The sequence below is a fragment of the Bubalus bubalis genome, chromosome 4 (assembly GCF_019923935.1).
Source record: "Bubalus bubalis isolate 160015118507 breed Murrah chromosome 4, NDDB_SH_1, whole genome shotgun sequence".
NCBI classification, from domain to species: Eukaryota; Metazoa; Chordata; class Mammalia; order Artiodactyla; family Bovidae; genus Bubalus; species Bubalus bubalis.
The window spans coordinates 4,908,820-4,924,849 of NC_059160.1; the positions used below are offsets into that span (position 1 = coordinate 4,908,820).

The window sequence follows — 16,030 nt, forward strand, 5'->3', positions numbered from 1 at the left end:
CAGTACTCAAAAGGACAGGCAGGTGGCCAGCTGCAGAGCTGAAATTGAATAAAGGAACCGGGAACTTATTGGATGGTTCAGGCTCAGCCCAGCGGGGTGTGGGTCTTCAGCAGGATAGATTCGGCTATTTGTTTTCTCCTCAATTGGAACAGCGGGGCAGGGGGTCGCGAAAGGCTTTAGATGTTTGTCCAGAGGTTTCTTTTCTTATCCGCAGGCACGCGGCTCTCAGAACTGGCCAAAATGTCAGCCTTGAGCCTGCTGGGCTCAAGCGCCTCCAGGGAGATATGTATGGGTCCTTAGCTGGGTTGGCTTTGGAGAACAGGGGCTGGGTTCCACAAGACTCAGGGCTTCCCTAAGTGGCTCAGTGGTAAAGAAGCCTTCTGCCAAGCAGGAGACGTGGGTTCGATCCCTGGGTCGGGAAGATCACTTGGAGAAGGAAATGGAACCCACTCCAGTGTTCTTGCCTGGAGAATCCCATGGACACAGGAGCCGGGTGGGCTACAGTCCATGGGATCAAAAAAGAGTTGGGCATGACTGAGCAACTAAACAGCACCAACAGCCATGAGACTCGGCAGACGTGACTACTCCAAGCTCTTCTAGGGGGCGGGTGCTTGCTTTTCATGCAGGGAGATGGAAGCCCAGAGAAGGTGAGGGGCCAGACCAAGGCCACACAGCACACGGGTGTGGGAGCTGGGAGCCTGGATATGCAGATTCCCTTCCTCTGATGCCCTTTTCAAAGTCACTTACACTGTGAAGCCTTTGCTGCATCTACCACCCTGTCCGGGCTGGATCAGGTGCCCCCTGGGCCCCCGCAGCCCATCTGGATGCTATCATCAGAGCCCAGGCCCTGCTGCATTTCACCCACCACTGATGCACCTCCCTCCCTGGACGTGTAGACGTGTCTGGACACAGAGCTTGCAACAAGGGCTGAATGCGTGAACGAGCATCGGCTGTGTCCTGCAGGCGGCCTACTCTCCCCCCAGGGTGGTGGGCAGAGGCCCCACTGCCCGGCTCTCTGATCCCCCCTCACACTAGCTCAGATCCTGCAGCTGACAGACAATGACAATCATACTATTAATAACAACAATAATAAAAATAACCGCAGCACGGCCGCCACAAAGGACTGAACCTTACTACGAACCAGGTGTGTTGCCGCTGCGTTTTCCTGAAGGCTCGTGACAGCCATGGGAGGTGGGTATTATTATCCTAATTTTTCAAAGGCAGAACAAGGGCCAGACAGCTGCCTCTTTACTTGATGAGCGAGGGTGTCGCTCCCAGACAGACAGTTCCAGACGGGGTGGGGCTGCAAGGGTGCCGCCGAGTGAGGGTCGGGGGCTGGGCAGTTCGAGCTTGGCAGTGCCACCGGCGTTCTGGGGCAGCTGGAGTGAAGCACCACAGATTGGGAACTCAAAGCAGTGGACATTCGTGCGCTCACAGTCCGGAGGCCAGAATCGGAGCTCGAGGTGTGGGCAGGGCCGGTTGCCTCCGAGGCTCTGAGGAGTGATCTGTCCTGAGCCCCTCTCTCAGCTTCTGTGGGTTCCTGGCTGTCTTTGGTGTTCGCTGGCTTGGAGCCGCTGCCTCCCATGTCTGCCCCCATCTTCACATGGCCTTCTCCCCATGTGTCTGTCTCCAAATGTCCCCTTTCTAGAACGGCATCGATCACGCTGGACCAGGGCTCACCTGGCTCCACTGTGACCTCATCTGAACTTACTCATATCTGCAACAATCCTATTTCCAAAAAAAGTGCCGCAGTCTAGGCACTGAGGGTGGGGATGTCAACACGTAAATCTTGGAGGGACACAGTTCACAGTGGGCTTCCCTGGTGGCTCAGCTGGGAAAGAATCCGCCTGCAGTGCGGGAGACCTGGGTTCGATCCATGGGTTGGGACGATCCCCTGGAGAAGGGAAAGGCTATCCACTCCAGTGTTCTGGCCTGGAAAATTCTATGGACTGTATAGTCCGTAGGGTCTCAAAGAGTCAGACACGACTAAGTGACTTTCACTTTCACTTTCATTTCAGTTCAATGTACTGGAAAGACCCTGGTGCTGGGAGAGACTGAGGGCAGGAGGAGAAAGGGGCGACAGAGGATGAGATGGTTGGATGGCATCATTGACTCAGTAGGCATGAGTCTGAGCAAACTCGGGGAGATGGTGAAGGACAGGGAAGTCTGGCGTGCTGCAGTTCATGGGGTCTCAGAGTCAGACACAACTTAGCGACTGGAAACTATCAACAACAGTTCAATGTGTTAACAGCAATCCAAGGGCAGCTAACGGTTGCTACAGGTAATCAGGGGCCAGTCACAGGGTTAGGGAGGCCAGGCTGAGTGCCACGTAGGCCTGGAGGACAGGGCAGCCAGAGGAGGGGCCACATGGGGGCTCTGCAGGCACCACTGTGCCCGGGACACCAGCCGCTGCTCAGGGAAGTGTGCCTCTGGTTCCCCATCCATCCCCCATCCCGCTCCTCAGCCCAGAAACCTGGGACGGTCTCTGCCCGTCCCTCTCCCTCAGCCCCCAGATCGGAGCCCCCACCCACCTAAAGAACACTTGAGTCTGTTTACTGCTTACAGTTAAGCAAGTGCGTGTATCATATAGCAGACGGCAATAAATGTCCCAGGGAAAAAGAAGCTGAGAAGGCAAGTGGGAAGCTTCAGAGGTGAGGGGTGCTCTAGAGAGGCCTCCTCTCAAAACTGACATTTCCACCAAGGCAGGCAGGAAGGAGGAAACCAGCCTCAGGGATACCTGGGGACAGCAGAAATGTCCAGGAAGCAGGACAGGCCAGTGCAAAGGTCCTGAGGCAGGAGTGTGCTTGCTGGAGTCAGGGAAGGGTGGGGGACGGGAGCCTCAGAGGCGAGTTGGTTACCTCGTGTGCCCCTGGCCCGGGACTCAGCCTCTGACCCCCACCTGTTGCAAGAGGAGCTGCAACATCCGCATCAAGACCCCCAGGCCACCTCTCTCTACGCAACAGGCCTGGCTCCCAAGCCGGCAAGAACAAACAGTGCATGATTTCCATGATTGAAAGCACTTTATATAACAATATCAAGAAACCCAGGGGAAGAGCAGTGAAGAAAGCCCCCAGATATAATGAAATAAGATGATGACGGCCTCGCTATGAATAGAAACCCCATTTGCAAAAACCTCACCAGGGATCACAATATTTCTAAATCTTCCCGTGGCTTCTGTTTAATTGCCACAAAGTACCATTTTCTTCCTTGCGCTTTAATCAACCAATTTAGATGTATTACTGAGCTTGACACCGCCTTGATTTTCTGATAAATGAAACAAAAATATTTTAAAAATACTTGCGTGGTGGAGAGCAGCCGGCCCAGATACCCACCCGTGTTCTGCTGGATGTCTCCACAGAATCCTGGTTGGTTCGTTCATTCGGCAGATTTTTGCTGAGGGCCTACTGTGTGCTGGGCCCTCGGGGGAATAGTGGAAGGCAAGCAGATAGTGAGCCTGGCTCCTGGGTGGTGGAACCGCCGGATCAAAGGGGCATGTGTAACGACAGAGCAAAGGGACAGAGCACACAGGAGGCGCTTCGGCCATGGTATGGGGCAGAGAAAACAGAAACCAGACCGAGAAAGGGAATCTTCAGGGGGGGACGGGCAGTGAGACCCCTGAGGGCTCACTGGAGAGCTGACGTTTCAGGAAGGATTTGAAGGAGGTGAGCAGCGTTGCTGTGTGGTCCCAGGACCAGTGCCCAGCGGGGAAGTTACTGTGAGCCAGCTTTGCTCTGGGCGCCATGGGGCTGTGGAGGGTGTGCGTCTAATTGCGGTTATTGCTGATTGGCTCTGCCGAGTTCTCGAAGGGACAGGTGGACACGTACGTACCTGCTGCACACCTGTTGGGAGGCAGAGGGCATGGGGGTGGGGGACCACCTGGTCACCACGAACAGGGATTTCGCTTTAAGCAAGGGATGCTTTCAGAGGCTCAAATCCTCCTTCCGCTCTGCCTCACTCAATCCCGTGCCTGAGACACTGGAGGCCAGACTCCGGGCTGGAAAGGGATGCTGCCCCAGCCCAGCCCACCATCTAGAAACCTCCAGAGTCAGTTCACGTGTCTGCAGGTCAACACAGGCACCTCTGGGTCCTCTGAGACTCAGGCCCAGGCAGGAGGAAGTCCGGGGCCCCACACATCCCACCTCGATGGGCAGGGCAGCGAGCCCCACCAGCCTGGCTACATGGCTTCACAGTCTGGGCCAGAAACCAGGGTCGCTCCATCTGTGGATGAGAGGGGAGGGGACCCCCAGACAGTCAGATTTTTCCTGGAGCGAGGAAGCGAGTCAGCTGAACTGCTGGCTCTTTGGGCCCCTAACACAACGCCACCCCAGCTGCCACCTGTCTCCCCTCTTTGGTCCTCTGCACACCAGCAAGGCACCTCCACCACGGAGGCTTCCCAAATGCAATCGCCGGCTCTGGGCTGCAGCTGCTCCCCACGCCAGCTCCTGCTTCTCTGAGGTCCACGCCTAGAAGCCTCTCTGCTGGGGTCCCTTGTTCTCCTAGGCAGGCTCTGACAGGCACCTTCACCAGGACAGCCATGGGGGCACCACGATGTCCAGCCCCACCCTCTCTCCTGGTCTCTCCTGGAGGGGACCCCCCGGGCACCGAGGCTCCAATGGCACAGGACAGACCCTCCAACTGGTTCCCCAGGCTGGAGGTGGGGGCAGCAGCCCCTCCCCCTTGGGGACTTGAAGTAGGACAGGAGCTACTTGTCCTTCCAGTCTCCCTCTGTTCTGGTCTGACTGGGGCGCCCGAGAAGGGTCCCTGCTCATTTCTATGTCTGGGGAACCACCTCACTGATAACCCCGTTGACACGCTGCTGAGAACTTCAGCTTTATTTGTCCATCGCAAGTGCTGGATGGACACCGGTCTGTGACACTAGCTGATGGGGGGGGGTGGGGAGAGGCTGACCCCAGGCCGCTGCTGCACTTGTCAGTTGTCCAGGCGAGAGGGACGGTGGCGTTTTAGTGGGGTTGTTGTGGCCAGAAGCGGACAGACTCCAGCAATGGTTCAGAGGTGGGATCCACAGAGCCTGGGAAGGGCATCTGACTGGAGGGCAGGAGGGAGCCCAGGGCCACAGAAGCGGGTGGGTTTGGGGCAGCGGGACAGAGTCCCTCCTCGGGCCTGCCTGCAGACCCGGGGCCTGAGCACCTGCTGATGCGGGTTTGATGTTCAGGAGAGATTTAGGCCCAGACCTGGGACTTGACGGCCCACAGAGGGACGAGAGAGGGAGGAAGGGGCCCAGTTATGAATATAACCAGGAATCGCCGCCTCCCTGACACCTTCTCTCCAGGTGGAGCAGTCCCTGCTTTCAGCAGTCAGCACAGTAGCCTTGTGGAATGAACGAAGGATCACTCCAGGCCACGGTGGGAGGGTTTTAAGCTGAGACCCTAATGCAGAAACTGGCTCTCATTATACTGATTGTGTAAAATACCCCTGAGGCCGCTGGGCATGGATGCTGTCTGGAGGAGGCCGAAGAGCACACGGGTCAGCGGCTTTGGGAAAACGCCCTGAGCTGCAGGGCAAGGACACGGAGGGGGCAGGCGGACACCTGTGCCCTCACCTCCGGAGTGTCCCCGGGAGGAGGAAGCCGTCTGCTCATCTGCGGCTGCTTGGGAAGGTGCAGCACCAGGGCTGGGAGGTGGGCAGCCCAGAGAGCTACCACTGGAAGCTGCGGGACAGCAGCACCTTCCCTCCCAGGCTACACAGTCTGTCTCTACCGGCCCCAGATCCAGATACATCCCCGTGTCATGGAGCCCCAGCGTAGATACTGTCCACGTCCATGTGAGCTGCTGTTGCAGCATCTCTGGGAACCAGACTATACTTGACTGCCTCTCAGAATGGGGAACTCTCCACTTGAGGGGACAGCCTATTCTCTCTCTTTCATTCTGAGAGTTGAGGCTGTTCCTCTATCCAAACCTGCTCAAATGGTCTCCCTGCCAGTCCCAGGCACCACCCCCTACCCTGCCCTTGCTGCCAGAAACACACACAGTGCGTCCATTTCGTCTCCTTCCCAGCTTGGTCTCCAGAGGTCACTTCCTGTGCCAGTCACCACGCCCAGCTCTGTCCACAAAGACGCACGACACCAGCACCAGCACCTACTATGTGCTCTAGAAGTACCTACTATGTGTCATTTTGCGTGCATATCTCCCTTCACAGCGCTGTGGCATGTGATGATGGGTGGGTGGGTCTTCAGCTGGACAATAGCAAGAGTCATAATATTCTACCCAGAGCTAATTTTTATTGAGGTTCCAGGCACTCTTTCAAGCATTTGTTCCAAGTATATTTGTTAACTAATGTAGAGGCATGGCAACACACTCCAGCACTCTTGCCTGGAGAGTCCCATGGACAGAGGAGTCTGGCAGGCTACAGTCCATAGGATCACAAAGAGTCGGACACGACTGAAATGACTTAGCACATACACACACATGCACGCACCAACTTAATGCTTGTATCATTAAAGGAGATTGCAAGATGGATTGGGAGATGAGGGATGTCTGAATGTGTGTTCTGGTGGGTAGACAGATGGGCAGGTGAGATGGCCCATTACCTCCATCTCATGGTGGGGAAAATGGGCTGGGAGAGGTCAGGTGAGTGGTCTGAGGTCACACAGTCTGTGAGTGGCTGGGGTTTGCCGCAGGCTATTGGGCTCCAGAGCAAGGCTCTGAGCTGCTGGAGGCTCCTGACTATTCACATGGACTCAGGGGAAGCCAAGGCAGGAGTGTGCTCTCAGCAAAGCTGGACGGTGGAGGTGGGGCACGACAGGATCCTCACCTGGGAAACAGAGACCAGAGGACAGGTGCTGAAGGTCACCCACAAGTAAGTGGCCAAGCCAGGATTCAAACACCTTCCCAGGCTCCAGGTGGACCCCCGGGACTGCAGCCGTGTGCTGGCTTGGCACTTTCGAAGATGGAAACTGCCCCCTCCCTCTCGCTCCTCTCCTCCCAAACAGCTGGCCGGGCTCAGCTGTGCCCCAAGGATGCCAGCGGCAGCTGGCCTCCCCATGGGGGGAGACAGGACGTGCCCTGCGCCCCCCAACACCGCACACACACGGAGTGGGAGGGCAGCAGGCTGCTCGGGTTTCCAGGCTATTCTTAGCTGCTCGGGACCCACAAGCAAGGTCACCCTGTTGTCCCTGAGAGAGAAGTGACTCAGATTCAGACATGCAGACAGAGGGCCTGCCCTGCTCCGGGAGGCAAGGGCCACTTCTGGTCCCAAGAACAGGCCAGGGCGAGTGGCCAGGTGGGAACCTGGGTTCTCTCTTGTTTAGTGGGCACACGATTCTGTCACCGGTCATCACTCCCCAGAAGGTGCCAAGACCCCAAGGCCTGGGATGCCCGTAGCCACCTACTACGGTGGTATCATCTCAGCACCCAGACAGTGCCTGGCACACGGGAGAAGCTCCAGCAATATTTTTTGCATGAGCTGACTAGTCCGTGCACCAGCCCCGATCTTATTTTTGAGAAATATGTACTGTCTGGTGGGGGAAGGCAGACACTTTATTAATAATAACTGTAGTTGATTGTTTGTGAGCACAGTGCGGTCAGCTTGGCATAATGAGCACGGCCACATCTCATCAATCCTGGTGACAACCCCACTGGCAAGAATCCTGGTCTTACGCACGAGGAGTCCGGCCCTGGTGAAGCTGGGGGTCACCTCCCACAGGGACCTCTGTGCTGACTTGAAGATGGGCGGGCAGAGACGGGAGACCCTGGAGAAAAGAGATTTCCCTGGGCCCCGAGGTGGACAGTGGGGTCTGGCCTTCCAGAAGGGGCATCGTGTGAGCAATGGGCTCAGGAGCCTGAAGGCACCTGTGGGAGGAAACCGGGCCCTTTAGCAAGTCTGCAGGTGCTGACGTGAAAGGCTGGGTGTCCACGGGCACTGGGGCCAGAGGAGGACTTGGGGCTGTGTTTTGGTGAGATCCTCTTGGCTGCCACGTGGAGGGGACACAGAAGGGCCCAGGACAGCTAAGGGGACTCAGGACCAAATCCAGCCAGGGCTGTCAGGAGTGTAAACAGCTGGAGCTCTGAGAGTTGGGGGGGTGAGGGGTAAGACGGCAGCCAAGGATGATGCCAGGTTCCGGAGGCGGGTGTGGAGGGAATGGGGTGGAAACAAATGAAGTATCCAAGCTCTTCCCTTTAAACTTGATCTCTCGTCTACTACTCCCTCCGCCTCATCTTCCTGCCCAGCCAGCACCCCATCCGCTTGACCAAGTACCTGTCCAGCTCTCCGTCACAAACACACACCAGCCAGGCACCTACCCATCTGTGTGCCCACCAAAACACACACCCAGGCATCCGTCATCTCCCAATCCAGCGTGCAGTCTCCTCTAATGATGGTTACCAACATTAAATTACTTAATGAATATACTTGGAACAGATGCTTGGAAGAGTGCCTGGACCCTCAACAAAAATTAGCTCTGGGTAGAATATTATTACTGTTGTTATTGTCCATCCAAAGACACGCCCAGCCATCATCACCTGTTAACCCATCTAGCCGCACATCTATCCCTCATCCATCCATCATTCTCTTATCCATCTATCCATCAACCCCCACTTCATTCATTTATCCATGAAGCTCTCCCTCTAGCCAAATATCTTCCTGCATATTCATCTTTCCATGAGCCTGTTCACCCATCATCCACCCACCTACCCACCCATCCATCCATCATCTATCTCTCCATCCATCCACCCATCCATCCATCCATCATCTATCTCTCCATCCATCCACCTACCCACCCATCCATCAATCATCTATCCACCCATCCACCCACCCACCCGTTATATACCCATCTATCGATCTCTCCATTCATCCATCCAGCTTTTCCCCCATTCCCACGTTCCCCCACACAGTCACAAGTACTTGTCACTGAATGCCCAGTCCTCTGTTCATTTCTCAGGATGAGAAGACATGGAACCATGAATCCTCCACAAGGACTCTCAGTGTCATTGGGAAGGGAAAGCCCACACAGAGCAATCACCTACCAAAACATGAGTCTTTGCTCTAAAGGCCAGAATGACGCAGAAAAGGCCAATCTGTGTGGACTTATCAGGGGAGTCTTCCTGGAGGAAGGAGAGTTGCCTAGAACTGATTTCTCAGGGCCCTCCCCAAAACCAGCTCACCAGCCAGCTTGCACAAATCAGGCTCCAATGTGCTCCACTCCACCCACCGCCCCTCTGGTTGCCTCTCACCTCTGCAAAAATTATCTTGTCATTTTTTTCTTATGACACATCTAAGCTGTTGAGACAGCAAGCTCTTGCATGGCTTTATCATAACAGTAATAAATAAGCATTCCATCCTGAAGGTTTTGGGTCCACCTGCCAGCCCCAGGGAGGGAGGAGCAGAACTGGGAAGCGCCCAGGAGACAGGGAAGAGAGGGTTCTAATTACACCCTGGAATGACTCACGGCACCTTTACAGAAAGGAGCTTCACACATCATTATCTGCCGTGGGAAGAGCAGCTTATTTGGGGTGTGGGGAGAATTAATTAAAGCTGGGGAGGCGCTCAGAGAGCTGAGGATGAAAGGTACAAGGCAAGTGCCAAATGTGCTTATTAATAAAATATTGGTGCCAAGTTGCCAACGAGGCCGGCTTGTGCACCCGGTGTCCCGGCGGGCGCTGGAAGGGGCGTCAACCGCTCCTGGCTCCTGGGCTGGGCCTATGAGAACCACTTATGCTACTTCTCATACCGAGGCCTGCTCCGGGCCAGGCCCGGTGGTGGGCAGTGTGGGCGTCCTGGAGCAGGTCAGACCCAGACCAGCCCTCGGGGAGCTCCCGGTGGTGACAGAAGCACAGACAGAAGCTCAGTGTGACCAGAGCTGTGACGGACGGAGGGATCCACCTGGCTCAGAGGAGGCTTCCGGGAAGAGGAGATAGATGACCTGGGTCCTCAAGATGAAAAGAAGCCAAGAGGGACAGTCCAGGAAGAGGAAACAGAGAGAGCTGGGATCTGGAGGCCTGAGAGCACCATCGATTCAGGAAAAGAGGAGGGCCGAGCAAGTCTAGGGTGGCCTTGAGGCAGGAGATGGAGCTCGCTGGCCAGTGGAAGGCAGACTTCATCCGGAAGGAAGGCGGAAGCCAGCAAAGGGCCTTAAGCAGGAGGGTGCTGCTGTCGGGCCTGAGTTCCGTGTGGATCTCTTTGGCTCCCACTGGAGGGTGGTCCACTAGGTGGGGGAATCGAGTCGGGGCGACTGCTGGCCACTGCACACTGTAGTACTGTCCAGGCAGGAGACAGAAAGGCTGGGGCCGGCAGCGCCGGTGAATACCAGCAGGAGCGCCTCAGGGGCTGGAAGTGGAGGGTTCTTGGGGCCCTGCCTGATGAAGCCAAAATGCCTGGTGACCGGCAAAGGCGTGGTCAAGGGCAGAGTGCCCACACAGATGGGTCCCTGTGTCCACGGCACTGACCGCATCCTGCTCTGACTGCCAGGTTCCGGGTCCCAGGGTGGGGCCTTGGCCAAGCGTGTGTGTGGAGCATCAGCCCTGTGGACTCCACCTCTGGGGAGGTACCAGGAGGCTGCAAGCTGCAGCGGTTGCCCACCCACATCCAGCCCCGCTCCCTGCTGCACCTGATGAGGACCCCGAGTCCTCTTTCCTCCCCTAGCCTGCTCGGGGATCCCCTCATCCTTTATGGGTGGAAGAGGTGACCTCGGCTTCTCTGACCAGAGATTCTGGCCTGGGTTTGAGAGCTGGGCTCTGGGATCAGGCAGACCTGGGTTTCAGGAGTCTTGGGTAAGTTACTTCCGACTTCAGTTTATGGGTCTGTGAGATGGGCGTGATTTTAGTCTGCGTCATATTAGGCCATATGAGGCTTGTCAGATGCACAGAACAGGACCCGGCACGAGGCTCGAAGCCACTGGTTGTGCTTATTTTTACAGCTGAAGACCCAGAGCCCCAGTGTCATGAGGAATACACGACAGGTGCTTAAGGCCTGGTGTCTATTATAATAATCAGTAAATACCAGCCTACAGCTATCAGCTACTAGTGGGGTAGAGATGAGGAGAGCCAAGTAGAGGCCCTGCTGTGTGCCAGACACCATTTATTAGAGTCCCTGAAAGAAGGCAGGAATTGTTGTCCCCATTTCAAAGATGAGGATACTGAGGCTCAGAGAGGGAAGGTGACTTCTTCTGATGCAAGGCAGACCCAAGTCTGACTCCAAAGCTGGGGGCTTATTTTGTAATTTTCACACTAAGATAGGATGTTAAGGCGGCAAGAAGGCTTCATATGCTAGGGGACCTTGGGCAAGTCACTGGGTCTTTCTGGGCCTCAGTTTCCTCATCTGCAATTTGGGCTCATGCTGCTGACCTTGGAAGCTTGCTCCAGCAAGCCATTGTTCTGAGGTTCCATCTCTGCAGGCAGCACCCCAGGATATTCCCATGATGCTCTGGGGGTGGAAAGCAGCCCATATCCTCTTTGGCTGGGCTCCAAAACCAGGCATGGTGCTCTGAGAAGGTCTTAGAGCAATATGTGAGCAAGGCTGACTGCAGAGGGCCTGGCCCCTCATGTGCTCTGGATCTAGGAGGACTGAGACAAAGGCATCTATCTCCTGGACACCAAAACGGGGCCACATTTTCTCTGATCAAGAAAGTGATGCAAATAGTATAAAGCATTCTGAACTTGGTAATCTAACACAGGGCAGGCAGCAGCTGCCACTCACCTGCTGTGTGACCCTGGGCAAGGTACTTAACCTCTCTAATCCTCCCTACCCTCAGTTGAAATGAGGCAAAAATAATAGTGCCTTGCTTTGGGGGGTGCTGGTGGGATATAGGAGAAAATGTTTGCAAAGCCCCAGTCCTGGCATATGGTGCATGAATCCAGACTCTGAAAGCTGGAGTCTCCTGTCCTTTCCCCTCTTCCAATAGAGCCAGGGTTAGCCAGGGGAGCCCTTGGACAGGGGCTGTGGGCTGCCCTAGTCTGTGGCTGAAGGCACCGCCCCCCAAACTTCATACTCCCCACCAAGCCCCTGAGTAGCTGTTCAGAGGTTCTGATTCATCACAGATGTTGACTGGTGAACAGGCCACGGCTGGCAGGTGGCCAGACAGGCGGGGCTACCTGGCCAGGGCCATGGTGTCCGCTCTGCGGCCAAGCTGGGGCCAGCATCCCCACGGCCGGGATCCTCACCAGAACAGAGTGCAGACAGATGCTGGAACCCACCACCAAAGGCTCCTTTTTTTCCCTGGGCTCTGTGGAAACATGAGATTTTGCAATAACAAAGGTCCCTCTGTGAGGTGGGGCCAGATCATTTATAACATTGCGAGAGGCTGCTCAGAAGAATCAAAGAAGTTTGAAATTCCAAGCCTGGCTGCCGGGCCTGAGCTGTCAAACCCCGGACAACCTGCCTCCCAACAGCTGGGCTCAAGTGCGAGAAGCCAGCCCTGGGCTGACCAGCCAGGGCCTCACCCTCCCTGAGCCCAAGAGGCCTGGCCGGCAGCAAGAACAGAGCAGGTGGGGAAACTGAGGCCTGGGAAGCGGAGCCAGGACGTGCTCCCAGCCCAGGGCCCTCTACTCTGCTCCTCCTTGCATCGAGGTCATGGCAGGGACAGGGCAGGGAAAGACCCAGGCTCAAATCCCAGCTATGCTGTTTCCTAGTTGCATGACCCTCTTAACCTCCCTGGGCCTATCTGTCAAAAGGAATGACTAGAAGCAAGTCCTGGGGTGGCCATGAGGGTTCAAGGAGACCACCAGAGTGACAGCGGGGGCCACAGAGCACCCAGAAAGTGGGAGAAAAGGTAGATCCTCGTTCCAGAGAGGTTAGGTGACTCGCCCACGGCTTCACTGCTACAAAATCTATCATGGTCTAAGCTGCCTTGTCCCGCCCTGCGGGATTTAAAATGACTAATCTTTGCTCCTTGGAAGAAAAGCTATGACCAACATAGACAGCCTATTAAAAAGCAGAGACATTACTTTGCCAACAAAGGTCTGTCTAGTCAAAGCTATGGTTTTTCCAGTGGTCATGTATGGATGTGAGAGTTGGACTATAAAGAAAGCTGAGCGCCGAAGAATTTATGCTTTTGAACTGCGGTGTTGGAGAAGACTCTTGAGAGTCCCTTGGACTGCAAGGAGATCCAACCAGTCCATCTTAAAGGAGATCAGTCCTGAATATTCATTGGAAGGACTGATGCTGAAGCTGAAACTCCAATACTTTGGCCACCTGATGCAAAGAACTGACTCATTTGAAAAGACCCTGATGCTGGAGAAGGGGACAACAGAGGATGAAATGGTTGGATGGCATCACCAACTCAATGGACGTGAGTTAGAGTAAACTCTGGGAGTTGGTGATGGACAGGGAGGCCTGGTGTGCTGCAGTCCATGGGGTTGCAAAGACTCAGACACAACTGAGCAACTGAACTGAACTGAAGTGAATCTTTAGAACAAAGCCCCCACCCCACCCCCTAGACAGAGACTTCTGAGAAGGGGCTGCCAGGGCAGTAGAAAGAGCTGGAGACCTCAGATTTCTGTCCCAGGATGGCCTCTCACAAGCTGTGTGACCTCAGGTCTATTACACGACCTACCTGGGCCCCCTCCCTACCTCTCCAAGATGAGGGTGCTCCCTGTCCCACTCCTGCGGTTTTTTGAGGTATAAGTGAGTGTGGAGGAAACGGGACTGAGAGACTCTGCATACGCTAATTATCTTGATTATCACTGTTGTTGTTATTATTATTCAGGGGCTGCCCATGAGGAGGGCTGGGCTGTGTGGAAATTGGGCCTCCAGTTCGGTGCTTGGCTCAACCTACCGATTTGCATCACATTAATTCTCATCATTTGCACACTGGGTCTGAGAGTCTGGCAAGACACAGTGAGGCCACGGGAGCCACCAGCTGCAGCAGAACTGAACCCAGGACAGATGCACGGATGGATTCTGTCTCGTTCACACAAGCTGATGCCTCCAAGGGTACGGGTGGGGTGGGGGTGAGGGCCCCGAGGGTTTGGGTGGGAGTCTTTACCTCTTTACCTGTTAATCAAGAAGGTAAAGATCTTTATCCCCTAGAAATTAAGGAATTTTGATACAAGTGGCTGCTGGGCCAGTTGGCTTCTCTGTGGTTGTGTAAAAAAATTTAGCAGCTTAAAACTGCGCCCCTGTGTTATCTCACAGTTCCATGGGGGCAGAGTCAGGGCGGACTCAGGGAGTTCTCTGCTTAAGGTCTCAGGAGCTGGGCTCTTGGGGGAGGATCTGGGGAGACTCCAGGCTCCTTCATGGTGCTGGCAGAGTGCAGCTCCTGGCAATTGCAGGACTGAGGCCCCCGTTTCATCCTGGGTGTTGGCTGGGGGCTGCTCTCACCTCCCTGCCGAGACCCCTCCATCTCAGCATGTCACTGTCTCCCCTTTTTTTACGTCCTCTTCTGCTGACAGCAGAGAAAACTCACTCTTTAAGAGTTCTACTTTTAAAGAGCTCCTGTGACTGGCTTAGACACACCAGACAATCTCCTTATCTCCTGATCTTCTTAATCAGCTGATTAATAACATTAATTACATCTGCAAATCCCCTTGGCCATAGCGGAGTAACACCCAGGGGAAGGCGATGAGTCCCTCTTGGAACTGGGTCTGCCAAGTGCTTTTTCAAAGAAAACAGAAGCCCTGTTTCCTCTTGGCTAGGAGGGCTGTGAATGGTTCTGCCAGACCTCCTGCCAGCGCCAGGGGAGAAACTGTGTCACACCCTGTGGCCCAGGAGGGAGGCAGCGGGGAGGCCCCGGCGAGTTTATACCCCCTTGCCTGGCATAACTTGGCATCAGTACAGCGTGTCTGGCGTTAGGAAGGCCTCTGAACCAGATGACTGACTGTTCTCACAAGTCTCGAGAAGAACACTCAGCCGTGGCAGTTATGGTGGGGTCTTGGAAAAGACCCTGATGCTGGGAAAGATTGAGGGCCGGAGGAGAACTGGGCAACAGAGGATGAGATGGTTGGATGGCATCCCCAGCTCCATGGATATGAGTTTGAGCAAACTCCTGGAGATGGTGAAGGGCAGGGAAGCCCGACGTGCTGCAGTCTATGGGGCCACAAGGAGTCAGACACGACTTAGCGACTGAACAATGGCAGAGGCTTCCACACACTGAGCACCTACTATGTGCCTGGCCTGGGAAAATCAAAACTCACAGCATCTTACAGAAGAGCAAACTCATGCTGTGAGCATGACCCAGGCCCTCAGGGGCTCCCAGCTCAGCACCCCGCTCCAGACCTGGTGTTCCTCATCACGGGGATGCCCGGCTGTCCATGTGACCCCGCCCTGCAGCCACAAGGAGCCTGGGACTTTGCCACCACCCATGACTCCCAGAGCCAGCTGGGAGAGTGGGAGCAGCAAGGGCATAAAGATGGCAGGGACACAGCCCTGGTGCCTCCAAGGGGCAGGACGGGGCAGCAGGAGAGCGCCCGAGGGCAGGCTCCTCCTAGGGCCTCGTCTCCTCCCAGGGAAAAGGGCTGTTACTGCCTTCCCGTGGTAGGCAGGCCCCGGCCTGGGGGCTCCAGCCTCCTTGGATTGAGAAGGAAACAGGCTCAAAGAGTTGAACACCTTGCCCACCACCTCCACCCACTTCCTTGAGGGACCAAGTGGCCCCCAAGCCAGGCCCGCAGTTCGGACCCCAGCTTGGCCGGATGACTTGGTCAGGGAGAGCCCCAGTTCCTCACGTCTGGAATTTAGGAAGTGGGGGATTAGAAGCCTAAGATCTTGAGTCGGAGCCTGAGGAGGAGGGAGGCGGAAGGACTCTGGGGTCCTTGGGCCGGCCGGGGGGCTGCTTCCTAGGGAGGTGTGGGATGACGGCAGAGCCAGCGTGCGGCTGGTCGCGGCTCCTCCCCCCGCCCACCCCAGGGGCTCAGCCTCCGCGTGCCTCCCTCCCCGCTTCCCAGAGGGGCCACCGGCCCGGACCTCGGCCGCGCCCCCCCCCCCCCCACGACGCCCCACTTCTAATTAAACAGCAGCAATTTTGACGTGGCAGGTGATCTTCTCGGGAAGCCTGGCTTTAAATTTAGCTCCCTCCCCAGCCAGCCCTTTGAAAAGGCTGCTCTCTCGGTGGAGAGCGAGAAGCGTGAGTCATCCGCCAGGCCGC

General features: G+C 55.8%; 1 protein-coding gene across 1 annotated transcript in view; it reads left to right on the forward strand.

Annotated features, from left to right (window-relative positions):
• The window catches only part of SHISAL1 (shisa like 1), a 139,415-nt gene that overhangs the window by 41,914 nt on the left and 81,471 nt on the right, over window positions 1–16,030 (forward strand). The gene's annotated exons all lie outside the window — the stretch shown is intronic.